Source organism: Cavia porcellus, unplaced genomic scaffold (genome assembly GCF_034190915.1).
Source record: "Cavia porcellus strain 051 isolate PalLab524CR breed Dunkin Hartley unplaced genomic scaffold, mCavPor4.1 scaffold_9, whole genome shotgun sequence".
In the NCBI taxonomy this organism is placed as follows: domain Eukaryota; kingdom Metazoa; phylum Chordata; class Mammalia; order Rodentia; family Caviidae; genus Cavia; species Cavia porcellus.
The window spans coordinates 54,591,458-54,604,819 of NW_026947492.1; the positions used below are offsets into that span (position 1 = coordinate 54,591,458).

The 13,362-nt window shown below is 43.3% G+C and overlaps 1 protein-coding gene across 20 annotated transcripts in view; it reads left to right on the forward strand.

Annotated features, from left to right (window-relative positions):
• Window positions 1-13,362, forward strand: part of Tenm4 (teneurin transmembrane protein 4) — a 2,788,855-nt gene that overhangs the window by 2,408,754 nt on the left and 366,739 nt on the right. The gene's annotated exons all lie outside the window — the stretch shown is intronic.

The following is a 13,362-nucleotide window of genomic DNA, read 5'->3' on the forward strand; positions in this document are numbered from 1 at the left end:
GAGGTTGAGAGATGTTGCTCAAAGGCTACCAAACCTAGAGGAAATAAATTTTCATGATCTTATTACACATATTTACTACAGTCAATACAGGCTGAGTATCACTTATGTTAAAATCTGGGACCAGAAAGCTGGAATTATTTAGATTTAGGAATATTTTTGTAGATTTTGCTGGTTGAGCACCTCTAATCCAGAGACTTGAAATTTAAAATCTCTGAAGTCTAACATAATGCTCAAAAGTTTCAGATTTTCAGGTTAGAAATGCTTAGTCTGTAGTGATGTATACTTCAAAATTCTAAAAGAGTAGAACTAATTCTTGCTATGCAAAAAAGGTAAGTATGTAAGGTAATAGACACATTAATTAGCTTGACTTAATCATTCCAAGTTGTAAACATACACACACCAAAACATCCTAACGTATACCACAAAAACACACAACTAGTGTTTATCACTTAAAAGGAAGATTTTAAAAAATTAGCTTAAAAAATAAAAACATGAGGTTTTTGACTTGGTTTCCCCAGGACCTCATGAAGTGCTGGCAACAGACTTTTTATTCACTCAAACATCCACAATTCTTTCTGGGCCCAAAGACGTTATAGGAGGAAATGGAGCAACTAGTTTGCTGGCCTCATCTTGGTTAGGGGAAGCAGCCAGTTCCAGAATTTTCTTCCTTTCTCTTGGAATATCTTGTCAGGTCTTGCTTGCAGGGGCTCTGAGTTAGGCACAGTCCTGCATGGAGCTGAGCTATGGAGTCTCACTTTCCTCTGTGTTTTGGTTCCCTCTCCAACCTCTGGGCACAGTGAGCCAGCACTGAGGAGGGTTCTGCTGGATCTGACACTGAAAACAAGGGAAGAATGGCAGAACTGCAGGACAACTGTGCCACCTGGCATAGGCTTTTGTTTCTGGGAAGCCCAATGGGAATCGGCAGGTGTTTGCACACGTAAGGAGCAACCAGACACTGGGTGTGGAAAGGGCGTGTGAACTAGGATAGACAGAGCCAGCCCAGACGCCAAGGCCTTCAGCACCAAGTTCAGGAACTGCTACTGCCTGTGAATTTAAGGGCAGGGCAGGGCCAGATCAGAGCTGAGGACTTGGAGGGCTTAATCTCTAAAACAGAGGCTCCAACTGGCTATGCAAAACCAAGTCCTAGATTGCTTTCACAGGGGACCAAGTCCTAGATTAGCCAGGCAGAGGACCAAACCTGGCCAAGATCAGGCTAGGAACTTTACCTCAAAGATCCAGGTATGGCAAAAATTCCAAAATTGTGTCACCCAAAGACTCAGATGTTTCCCAGCCTGTGTAATTGCTGGGGCAGGGGAGAGAGGCAGGTCCTAGACATTTGTTTAGCAGTATCAACCTCCTCAACCCCAAACTGGGCCCACAGTGGGGACAGGAAATCCCACTTCCTTCACTGGCCTGGGATGTAGCATTGAGAAACTCGCATCCTTCCTCTGGGTCTCAGGTTCCCTATTTATAGAATAAATTCAATGAAATCAGCATCTCTTATGTCAGAGGAATGTTGATGAGTCTTAGACTGGAAGGGGAAAAGTATCTGTGGTAAAGTAAGGGAGAAACACTGGCTTAAGCAAATTTAAGCTAGTTTCTCTACTGTGAAACTTCTCAAAGCCTTTAAGATGTTTATGTGCATGGTAAGGACAGATTAGTAAAGAAGGATGTATGCAGTATTCCTCAAACCAGTGAAACCTTAATTCTCAAAGCATTTGAAGGGACCAGTTTTCTAATAAACACCTTTTTAGAATAACTAAGCTGAATGGCCTGCAGGCCCTTCTAGATCAAGGATCCTATGCCTCTAAGTACTGTACATAGATGAAGGTGCATGAGATGAAAGTGATAATAACATGAATAGTTCATTGCTGCTGACTATCAGAACCTAAGCACAGTGCTAAGCACTTCTGCTATGTGAATCTCCTTTACTCCTCCAACAGTCCTTTGATGAAGACTTTTTATCCCCATTGCACAGCAAAATGAAAATGCATCCTAAAGATACGAAGAATCCTGAGTAGGCTACACAGCTAATAAAATGGGATTGGATCTCAGGCCTGTTTGACTTGAAAATTTTTACTCATTTAACCCTACTAGTGCTAATAAATTTCAATGCAGCACAATACTTGGGTTGTTTGTTGTTTTGAAGTCATCTTGCCATGTTGACAAATGATCATTTTCCATAAAGTCATGACAGAGTAAGGCACACACCACCCACATTATTGTATATTCCCTGAGAGTTGAATTATAGTTGAATTAAGCCTCTGTTGAGTGATAATGACACACTTGATGTGCCTGAAGAACTTGGTGGGGGAAAAAGGAGATGGCTCTCAGGTCCCCTGCCGTACCACCACCACCCCCTCTTGGATCGTCTGATTTCACACTGGCCATGGACCTTCAAGCTCAGCTAACTCAGAGAAGGCAGGCAGGTGAGACATAAGCCTCACAAAGGGCTTCTGGCTTCTGCATCCCTTGCAGACCTGGACTTCTCAACCCCAGCCACTGGTGAGCGCCTGCACACTCATCCACCTGCCTCAACTGGGAAGTTACATTAACAGCTTTGCTGTACTTGGGTCAAAATAATGACCAAAATCATAACAATGGCTCACTTTTACTCACTGCATAAGTTCACAATGCTCTTTCTCAGCTAGGAAAAAATTGAGGCATCAAGAGATTAGGAGTATGCGACTATGCATGTTGCCACATTTCTAGATGACCTAGGCCAGTCTTAGTTCTTTTCAGGCTCTCCTTCCCTTTCCGCTCCGCTTCACACCTTCTGTCCTTCCCTCCTCTCCTTTCTCCACATCATCCTCTCTTTCTCTCACATCTAACCTGCTCCCAGCTTTCTATTTCTTTGATGAGAATTTGGATCTCACTGTCATAACAACATGATTCCACACGACATGCTACAACTTGCCATTATTCAGGAATAAAGGAAAGCCCGCAACCTCTGCTAAGGGCCTACAGCTACACATATACAATTACCTTTAATCCTAACAAGGACATTCCTATTTTCTGGGTGGTAAAACCAAGAAGTCAACTGATATGACAGTCAGTAAATCAAAAAACCTTGGATTAGAACTTAGGTCTCTCTGACTCTGTTGTCCAACCCTTGTGCTTCCCTCCATTGGAATCAGTGAGTTTTAGACTGTCAATTGAGACCACTACAGATGTATGTACAACCAACTTTGCAGAGATCCTTGCCAGATAAATGAGAAATGTAAAGCATAATCCCCAGTGACCTCTAGCCACAGGAACATTGACTCTGCCACTACACCCAGCCTTGCATTAGTCAATAGTAATTGTCAACAGTATTGACAGCGGTGGAGGCTTTTGCTGAGGTCACAGTGATGCTGCATACAGCTGCCATTAATAATAACTTTTATGGGGTCCATTAAAGCCAATTCCTGCCCCAAAAGGTTAATGTCAGCAGCATTCAAGCTGCTGCTTAGTATCTAAAATAAATACAAAATTGACTGGGTAGCATAAATACAAGTCTTCTTCCTCAGGGGCCATCAGGCAGAACTAGCCCTCAACCCCTTCTGCCCAGAGGGCCCAGCACGTTGGAGGATGGTAAAGAGGAGCTGGCTTGTCAGGTGCAGGGTCAGCATTCAGTAGATGGTTTTCAGAAGGCACAGTTTGCAATTGGAGCTCCATTCTAAACCTGGGTCAGGATCACACCTTGTCTCTTTAGTGGATTCATTCCGTAGTTTGTTCCGTAACTATGTTGAGCTTCTCCAGCATGCCAGGGATTACTCTAGAGTGTGGAAACAAGATGAACGGTATGGGTTGGAGTGGTATGGAAGTATAATCACCCATGGCCATGTCATAGATAGGAAAACACTAATTTTAGAGTCCAATAAGGAGGTCTGGTCTGATATCTTGGTTGTGCCAGATCCTCGCTATGAGACCTTGGGCAGGTCATTTTCCCTCTCTGAGTTACAGTTTTCCCATTTAAAAACAATATGCTAGAGGCTACCAGGGGCTCAGAGAGGGAATAATGGGGAGCTATTGTTCGGTAGGCACAGAGTTCTAGTTTGAGATGATGAGAAAGCTCTGGAGATGAAGGAAGAGTGATAATGTTGTACAACCAAATGTACTAACCCACTGGACTGTGCACTTACACACAATTAAGGTGTTGTAATTTCACTTATAATTTATCACAATAATTTAAAAATACAAAGTTCATGTGACTTGCTTTCTCATGGTATTGCTATGAGCCTGCACAGTGCTGATGAAGCATCTGGTCTCTGTGGACACTTAATCCATGCTGGCTATTAGTGTTAATTGTTTAAAGCTCTGTGGGATGCCATTCCTTCTGCCCTGAGGGTACAGAGACTCACTCCTTCACTTTGCACATGTTATGTACTTGGGCTTGAAGGTCTGCTAGGATCTCACTGAGCAGGAGGGGTCTGGGAGAGGCTTTCCCAGGAGAAGCAATTGCATAAGCCAAAAGGCATAAAGAAGCATGGTGGGAATAGTGCAGATTTGCTCCATGCTTAATCTCAGAGGCAAATTGAGAAATTCACTTAGAAAAGAAAAAATGAACTAGAATCATAGTTACTCCCCAAATCATCAAGCAGCCTGGTATCAAAAAAGAAATTATTGGTTAACCTAATTAGGCAGCCAAATTGCTTATTCAGAATCCTTAAATTAGGTGAGCATCTCCAAAACACAGGAAGAGAAGAGCCCATTACCAATTTCACTCCATTTATTCTCTCCCTAACCTGGTCCCATATCCTTGAAACTCAACTTTACAAATCTGTAAATGTTCTCATAAAATTCAGAGTAGTCAGAGTGCTATTGTAACTGCAGCAAGAGGACATTATCTTCTAGAATGGGAAGTTGGATCCCGTCCATGGGGCTAGAAATTAAGACCTCACATTTGACTCCCTGCTTTGGGAACCAGCCTATACTTCCTCCCAGACATAAGAGGCACCTACTATTTTCAGAACAATAAAGTGTTCTGCTAGACAGCTATTCACTTAAACCCTGTGCAAGTCATGAGCTCTCAAGTTCCACAGAGGACGTAGAAAGGCCTAATATAGTCAGAGCACCTGGGAGTTTGTGCATTAGAAGAGACCATACAGACCACAAGCCCACAGATTCTTAACCTTTCCTTGTATTCTAGGCAAGGGTCCTGAGATTGGAAGAGGTCAGATGACCTATTGAAAGGGACATTGTTAGTAAGTGGCAGAACTGAGGTTTGAGTTCAGATCTGTCCCTCTCTAGTACTCATTATCTTTCTTGAGCACTGCACTCAATAGTTTGTACTATAGACTGTACTATAGTTTATGTGAAAACATGTCTTTACTAGCTAAATGTATATAATGCATGAGGTGTAGGAGATAATTATGACTGCATCCAGAACATAAGTTACTTTGCCTAAGAAACTCTGACAAAATAAACTAAATTAATAACCTGTCGGAGCTGATCAGAGCCTAGAGATTGAACTGGTCCACCTTTAAATTATGACAGGCTAGAGAAAAGACATTTGGAGTAAGGACTGTAGAGGTTTAAGAGAAACATCCAATGAGGAGTTATCTGAGGTTTCATGTAAGAAGCAGTGATCCCTAGGCTGTGAGGGATGAAAGGACTGTGGCAGAGGGGAAAGAAAGGCATTCTCTGTGGACAAACAGCAAGGGTATTCCATCAGGCTGGAATATAAGTGGAAATGTGTGTAACAGGAAGCATAGAGACAGAGGTGCTGGGAAGCTGTGTTTCTGAGTATGTGCTTTGTCTGCATTTTGCAGCCCTTCCCTGAGTGCCTACTATCTGCCAAGTACTGCTCTAAGTATTGGAGTTCCAACAGTGATCAAAACTTACAAAACTGCTCAGTGCAAAGAAGGCAGCAAAGGTTGCGTATGTTCTAGAACGTTTTTTTACCTGCCCCTTCCCCAAGATCTTGTTAACATTGACAATAACCTCAGTACTGTTAGGTTTTGCGATGAAAATGTGGACGGAGACTCACATCCGATCCCCTCCTGCCCTCCCAGCTATTTTGGCCCAGTTGTGGGTCCTTTAGGCACTGGCTTGTCCCGTTTTTTTTCTTTCTTTTCTCTCCCATTCTCATGTTCATTCTTTCTCATTCTCATTCTCTCTCTCCCCTCCCTCTCTCCTCTTCCCTTTCCCCTCCTCTCCCCTCTCCTCTTTTCCTTTCCCCTTTCCCCTCTCCCTTGCTCTATCCATCCCTCCTCTCCCCATTTCCCTCTCTCCCTCTCCCTTCCCCTATCTGCATCCCTAGCTCTCTCAACAGCTTCAGTCATGAGTCCCCAGACATTCCTCATGCCACGCGTCACCCTGCTGCTTACCACCTTGCTTTCTGACCTGCAGCCTGACTCCCACACCCAGCCTTTCCTTCTCTTCATCTTAGACTCTTGGCACCATCTCATTTTGTTATAATCTTGGCTTTCCTCTAACCATCATCATGCCACTTTCATCTGCTCAGTTGCCTCAAGCTGCCTTTGTGAAGTCTGGCAGGGGCTCAGCCTCTACTGGGATCTCCCGGGATCTGGGAGTTGACACCTGACTACCACTAATACTGCTGCTATTCCTGGCAATTCCTAGAAAAGGTCTGCCCCAGATTAAGTGCCCCCACATCCACTTCCCACCAGCCAGCTCTGTGAGCAATACCAATCCAACCCCACCCTGCTTCTGAACTGGGAATGGAGAAAAAGGAGTCAGGGCAATTCAAAGCCATGCTAAATTAAGATAGATTGCATTCTTGAAACTCGGTGAAGACCCGCTGGGTGTGCAGAGCGGTGTAGCAAACAAGAATCTTGCTTTTAATTTGAGCCAACATGGCTTGCAGTTCCAGGGGAAGCAGTGATGTGCACAATGACAAAATTCCTACTGAAGACATTGGAGAAGTACCTTTCCCCAACAGTGAGCTCAGCCTTGTCCAGGGATGGCAGTTACTGGGGCTATTTTGACTTCATCTAATCCAAGATGACTACAGGGAAGGAAGATCATTACCAGTGATGGAAAAAGATCTTCCTGCCTACAGCAGCAGAGTGTCAGCATAGCGTGTGGAGGTCAGGGGTAAACCTGGTTTCAGTTTTAGGCTGTTACCAGCCCTGTTGTGACCCTGGGCCAATCACTGCTCTGTAGCCATTAGTGTGCCCCATTAACCATATAAGATCTTGGGACTCTCAGGCAGTGAGGTAACTTGGAAGGAGAGCAGGCCTTCAGGTTATGCTTGGTGGGGTCCCGGCTCAGCCACATAGGAACTACATGATTTTGTGTGAATACTGAATCTTGCTGAGCCTCAGTTTCTTCAGCTACAGTGTAAGAATAAATGTCTATTCTACCCCTAAGGCCATAATAAAAATGGAAGGTAATTATATCCATTAGAGAGCCAGGAGAGTGTTTTCTAAATTATGGGTCATAACCAAGTGTGAAATAAATTCTGTGACTCAGCGCCATCATTTAAAATAATGATAAAATGGGAAGGAACAGCCTAGAGAACCGAAGATGTACTAAGTTTTGTCTTCTGAAGTTTTTATTTTCATTACACTTTTCACACAGCACTGACACTAGGTCATCATGTAAAATGTATTTGTTATCATAGATTTCATTTTCAAAAAATGGTTTAAAAAGAGATGCCTAGCCCATAGCAGGACCTTGTAAATGTTAATTCCCTTCCTTTAAAACCTCCTGAGTTGAAAATGTTCATGATTTATGATGTAACAGTTTTGACAAAGACCTTTGGCCTACTGTTTCTAGGGCCCCTTATTGAAAATGAGGTCTTCCTGGGCAGAGCATTATGGCTCACCTGAAAGAAGATAGCCTTTGGAATCTGATGCACTGACCCACGGTCCCAGGTCTTGTTTACTGATAATTTGGGAACACTTGGGTAGGTAGACGCTGGCCATCTTTTCTTTGCCATCTCCCAGCTCCCTCCTGTGCAAATGGCCATTGGAAACCAATCATCCCTGGAGTAGCTATGGGCTATGAGGACAGCAGGAGCATCCTCAACCAAGGAGAGCTGCTTTGGAGGCTCCAAGACCTTGATAAGTCATAAGCTGGATTCACCCAACCAGCTAGATCTCTGCTTAACACCAAAGTAACCGGAGAGGAACCAGGGCAAATATGGATGAGCAGCATATGAAACTATCATGCCAAGTGAAATTTGGCTTCCCCCAAATTCTGGATTCTTACCACAAATTTCATTTCAAGTGAATCAGCCGTAGCAGATGGACTGCCACATGGAGACTGCTTTCTTTCCTTTAACTTCAGGCTGGAGGGGAGCATATGGGACAAGAGTGAAGGGAACTCTAGGGGCTCATATAGCTTGGATATGTGAAAGGGGGGTGGTGCAGGGAGGGTGATTTCCTTTGGAATCCCTGGAACTAGGATCAGTGCAAACCCACTAAATATTTATTTCCAAAGCAACATGCCCAGCTGCCTGTGATGGGGGACACAGCCACAGTGAAGAGCATCAGATCTCAGTGGGAGTGCTGAGATCTGACTTCTGGCTGGGAGGACTGTTTAGGAAAACAACAAAGGTTTGTTATGGCTAAAACTTGAGGGATTAGGAGGAGACAAGGCTAGAGGGAAAAGTTGGACTTCATCATGGCAGGAGATCTTTCTAAACTACTGGCTTTAAAACCTTCTAAAAGTGATAAAGAATCAGAAAAGTTTTAAGCATGGAAAGGGTAAAGGTGGTAAATATCTTCCTTGATTCAGTAAGGACAGACATACAGGGACAAGCTATGGGTCTGGCTGGAAACTACCTTTGTATTGCATTTACCCTGGAGAGTTAACTATGAACTTGACTCACTGATAATCTCAGAATCAGTCTGCTATGTTTGAGCTTTAAAGATCCTTCAAAGGTTGCTCCACTAATTATCAGAGTTGGTTTGTAAAGAATTTGTTTGTATGTAATTCCTGCCCATTTGAGTTGGTAAATTTGACTCCATCTTGGTTTCCTAGGAAATAGAGCTTGAGGTGGGCATATGTGCCAGTGCCTTACTTGGAAGGTACCATCTCAGAGCTGTGAGGTAAAAAAAAAGATAAAAAGCAAAGAACAGTGTTGTGCTGCCACGCTGGCCAGTGCTTCACAACTACGGCAGCATCATGCCTGGTCTCCACGCAGGCGTCCCTCCTCAGGACATTCCCAGAAGGCTGTAAGGAGAGATCATATCTCCAGAAGACTCTCCAGGTTGAAGGCAGGACAAGCAATTGATGGGCCCTGAGCTACAGAATTCAATGTGCCCAGGAAAGAGTGAATGGCCACAGTGACAGATGGTTCGGTTAGCTGAAGACCTTGCCAGTAGTGACCTCAAGAAAGTCTGGAAAAGCTTGTGTTTCCTGATTAATATCCCATTAGTGGTTTCTTTTTCCTTTGTGCCACCATCTTCCCCGTTTCTCTATTTCTTTTTACTTGCAAACTCTGTCAAGTAAGCACAAGCATATTTACTATGTATGACACTTTTACAGTGAAACACATAGTATGCATGTATTGTTTTATTTAATTTCTGTGCTCAGGCTGTAAAACATAGAGCTTCTACTTCCCATTTTATGAATGATGAAATTGAGGACTCAGAATCCTAAGTAACCTGCCAGCCAGGAAGTCCCAGTGATAATACTTAGCTTTGGGCCATCTAAATCCAGAGCTCTAACCTCTTGCCATGTTGCCTGATGGAGACAAGAATAAGTGAATGACTACCATTACATTTGCATGTTAAAAAGGTACCTACACACCAAACAAGCCTCTCCAAAAAACACTGAGTAACCCACACTTAAGTATGACTCTGGAGCCGGACTGACTGGGATCAGATCCTCCTCTTCCATTATTATGTTACCTCTTGTTGCACAGTAGTTCTCTTCATTTCTCCATGCTTGTTTCTTTATCTGTAAAATAAGACAGTTCTGGTATCCACTTTACAAGGTAGTTGTAAGAATTGAGTGAATTAGGAGAGTTAAAGTACTTAAAAAGTGCTGGCGCATAGGAATGCTACGTAAGTGTATGCTTTTATTATTATTAATTTTACAACACTTCATAATTCACAAAGTGTTCTCACATTTTGTTTAATGTTAGCAACAATCTTTGAGGTAGCTATCAGTCTCACATTGTTTAGAAAGGCTTTTATATCACACAGCTGGAGCGCAGGGAGATAAGATTTAACTGGGGTGAATCTGACTCCACACCCACGCACCACTGCTGCGGTCTTCCTGCAGCTGGCCAGCCCTGCTCTGAACTCCCAAGATGGGTCCTAGGTACCAGGGCCAACTGAGAAAGAGCTCCAAGAGGTTTGATTTCCAAGTCTGCAGTGTGAGATAGAGCCTTCTTCTGGAAGAAATACTTCCCTTCAACTGAAGAGCCAAATCTTTTATATTCCAAAAACTAAAGAGGAATTTTCTTCCCACCCCCACTTTGCAGACTGGCTCCTAAATGAGTTCGCCATGCATGGTTTTGTAGAACCTTAACTACAAAATAAATTGCTTCCCCAAGCGCACCTCCAAGAAGAAAATAAGAGTACCAAACAGGAACAAGCAAGGTTCAAAGCATGGTATAAACAAAGGGAAACTGTTTGCAATTCCAGCTGCCTGTAAAGGTGGAAGGAGGAGAGAAGAGCCATCTCGGGTGTGAAGTGGGCTGTGAAAATGCAGAAAGGCCCTTCAAGTAGGAACCAAATGGGCTAGGCAGAAAAGTTAGACAGCAGTTAGACCAAGACACCTCTAGGCATCTCTTGCTTGGCAGCAAAGAGAGAAACTGCTTACACCCAAAGGATTTAACTTCCTTTCTACCTGCATCCACCACCTTCTGTCATTTACTGCCTCAGCACCAGACTTAGGAGAGCTAAAGGATGGATTTCATTTGAAGAAAATATTGTGTCATTTTTTTCCCAGCTAAATTTTAAAAGGTTTGCAAGAACCTGCCCTGGCAGCTTGGCCATTATTATTCACATTTAGAGAGAATTATAGCTCATAACACTTTTTAATACCTGACTTTCTGTAAACCACTATATCATCTCCTCTGTCAAGGACTCTAAGCCTCCACCCTGACTCTGACCCCTGGCAGTGGAGTTTAGAACCTGGAACCCATGTCAAAGTGTTCCTAGTCTCAGGGGTAAGACTGACAGGGTATAGCATACAGTGGCATTATGGCTAAGATTTATTGCTACAAAAGGATACAAAGCAAGTCATTTGGAAGGAAGGCAAGCACAAGTTTCCAAGAGCTTCTCTTTGCCAAGCTGTGCATGATGTGGGTAATTCCTCCAAAGATGCATTGTAAGGATAGCTACACACCAAAGTAATCTGCCAGGGAAGCAGGAGAAAGACCAAGACCCAAGGTTTTGATCAAGGATTGGCCACATAGACACCCTCTTGCCTACTGAGTACCAAATTGTAGACTCTCAGAAAAAAACCAGGTGTTTAACATAAACTTGTTACTTGTATAAACAATCTAGGCATGGTGAGCCATTCTGCTCTTCTGGAGACTAGGAAACTGTTTACCAGCCAAATTCCCAGACTCAGGATGCTCACACAATCTTGCAAACAGTCCTCTCTAGAGACATAGTCTCAGAACAGCTATGGGAGCTCTTTTCTGCCCATTGCTCTGGACTGTTTTGTTTGACTGGCAGAACACTCAATACATATTTTTTGGAAAAGCTTTGTAGATTTTTCTTTATTCATTGCCAGTCCTGCACTAACTCCTAGAAAGTGATTATAAACTTCACCTAGGAGAAATTGCCCGGTAAAGAAAATAAAGAGAAACTAAAGTGATAGTTCTTTAGAGGAATAAACAGGTTTGTTCAAACAAACCTCACAGTAGGGCATCCTCCTAGGTTTCTAGTGGATGAGTCATGGGTTGTAGGGAAGGATGTTGTGATGTTTAGTAGTTGACTGTATGCTGTGTCTAAGTCAGCAATGCCAGCCAGGCAACGTGGTACAGACACAGGACCCCTTTAGGCAGCCACCCTTCAGGAACATATCAGTGCTGGGAACTGCCCTATGTAGCCAACAGCCAGACTACCAAAGGACAGCTGGAATGCGACCACAGAACCAAGTCAACCAAAATGGCCTCCCTGCCAGTACTAGGATAGGCTTTTCAGGAATTTCATAGAAGAGTTAGCATGGAGGTGGTAGACCTGGATGCCAGGATGCTAGGGAGAAAGCTGTATCTTGTAGTCAGTTATGGGGAAATTTCTGGATAACTGATTGCCCTAAGTTCCCTGCTACGGTCAGATAACACCAAAATCCCTGTGAATGTCATCCAGCCACCTGTAGGCAGGTGAACAAGGGTAGGTTTACTGATCACAGCAAGGAAGAAGACATACTATGAAAGCCACTGCATGTCTCAGGAGAGGATGTGAGAAAGAAGAGGTAACACTTGACCCTGTGCTAGTGATATAGGAACAGGTTCAAAGAAATAGCGCTCAGCTCTCTGTTGGACACTGTCAAGGAATGGGCTGTTCTGTGCCTGGGTATCATAATCCTACGGAGAAAGCAGAAAGAATTGGGGCTGGGGATTTAGCTCAGTGGCATAAGCACCTGCCTTGCAAGCAGGCGGTTGTGAGTTCAATCCCTGGTACCGATTAAAAAAAAAAAGAAAGCAGAAAGAATTATGTGAGGCTCAAACAATAACTAGGAAAGACACAGCTGTCACCTCAGACAGGATGATGAGGGGGATGTCTGGTCGTTTTGCTGTTGAACAATGTTTTTGGTTTTATGTTAAATGTTCTTGACTTGTGCAATATGAATCCAGAATGGCCTTGTCTTTTCCGTGGTCCGTTGTGGTCCTGGAGTTGTCTGAAGTTGGATTGTGAAATTGTTTCCTTTAACTGGAGGACATCACAGTCTAGCTGTGAGTGCCAGCTCCTTTCTTATCAATTTCTTTTTTATCAATAATCAAAAGACAAAGGATGGAACAGTAGTACCAGTTATGAGAACTTGTTTCTAGGACCTTTGGTGACCTGCGCCCATAACAAGTTCCAGTGTCCAGGGAAATAATAATGAAAATGACAGGTGCAATTATACCAATGAGTTATGTACTATTATGTAATTATTTAATAAAATACACTCAGTAAATGATCAGTGTAGGTCAGGTATATAATGCATTCTTGAAATATATTATCTCATTTCTCCTCTTAATTATTCTGCAAGATTGCTATTTTCTTTTTTGGCAGAAAAGGAAATAGGGGATCAGACAAGTTAAGTGCTTTCCCTAAGGCCACTTATCTAATAAATAAGAGAGGCTGAATTTAAACATAGACATTGTCTGACTCCCAAGCCCACACTCATCTCTATGGCCCAGGCCTCCTTGACACGGAGGTGACCAAGAGCACCAAAAGAAATGGTTTGCCATGCTGCTTGCTGAGATAAGTATTTGTCCAAGGAGCACACCAGTTCTGCAGC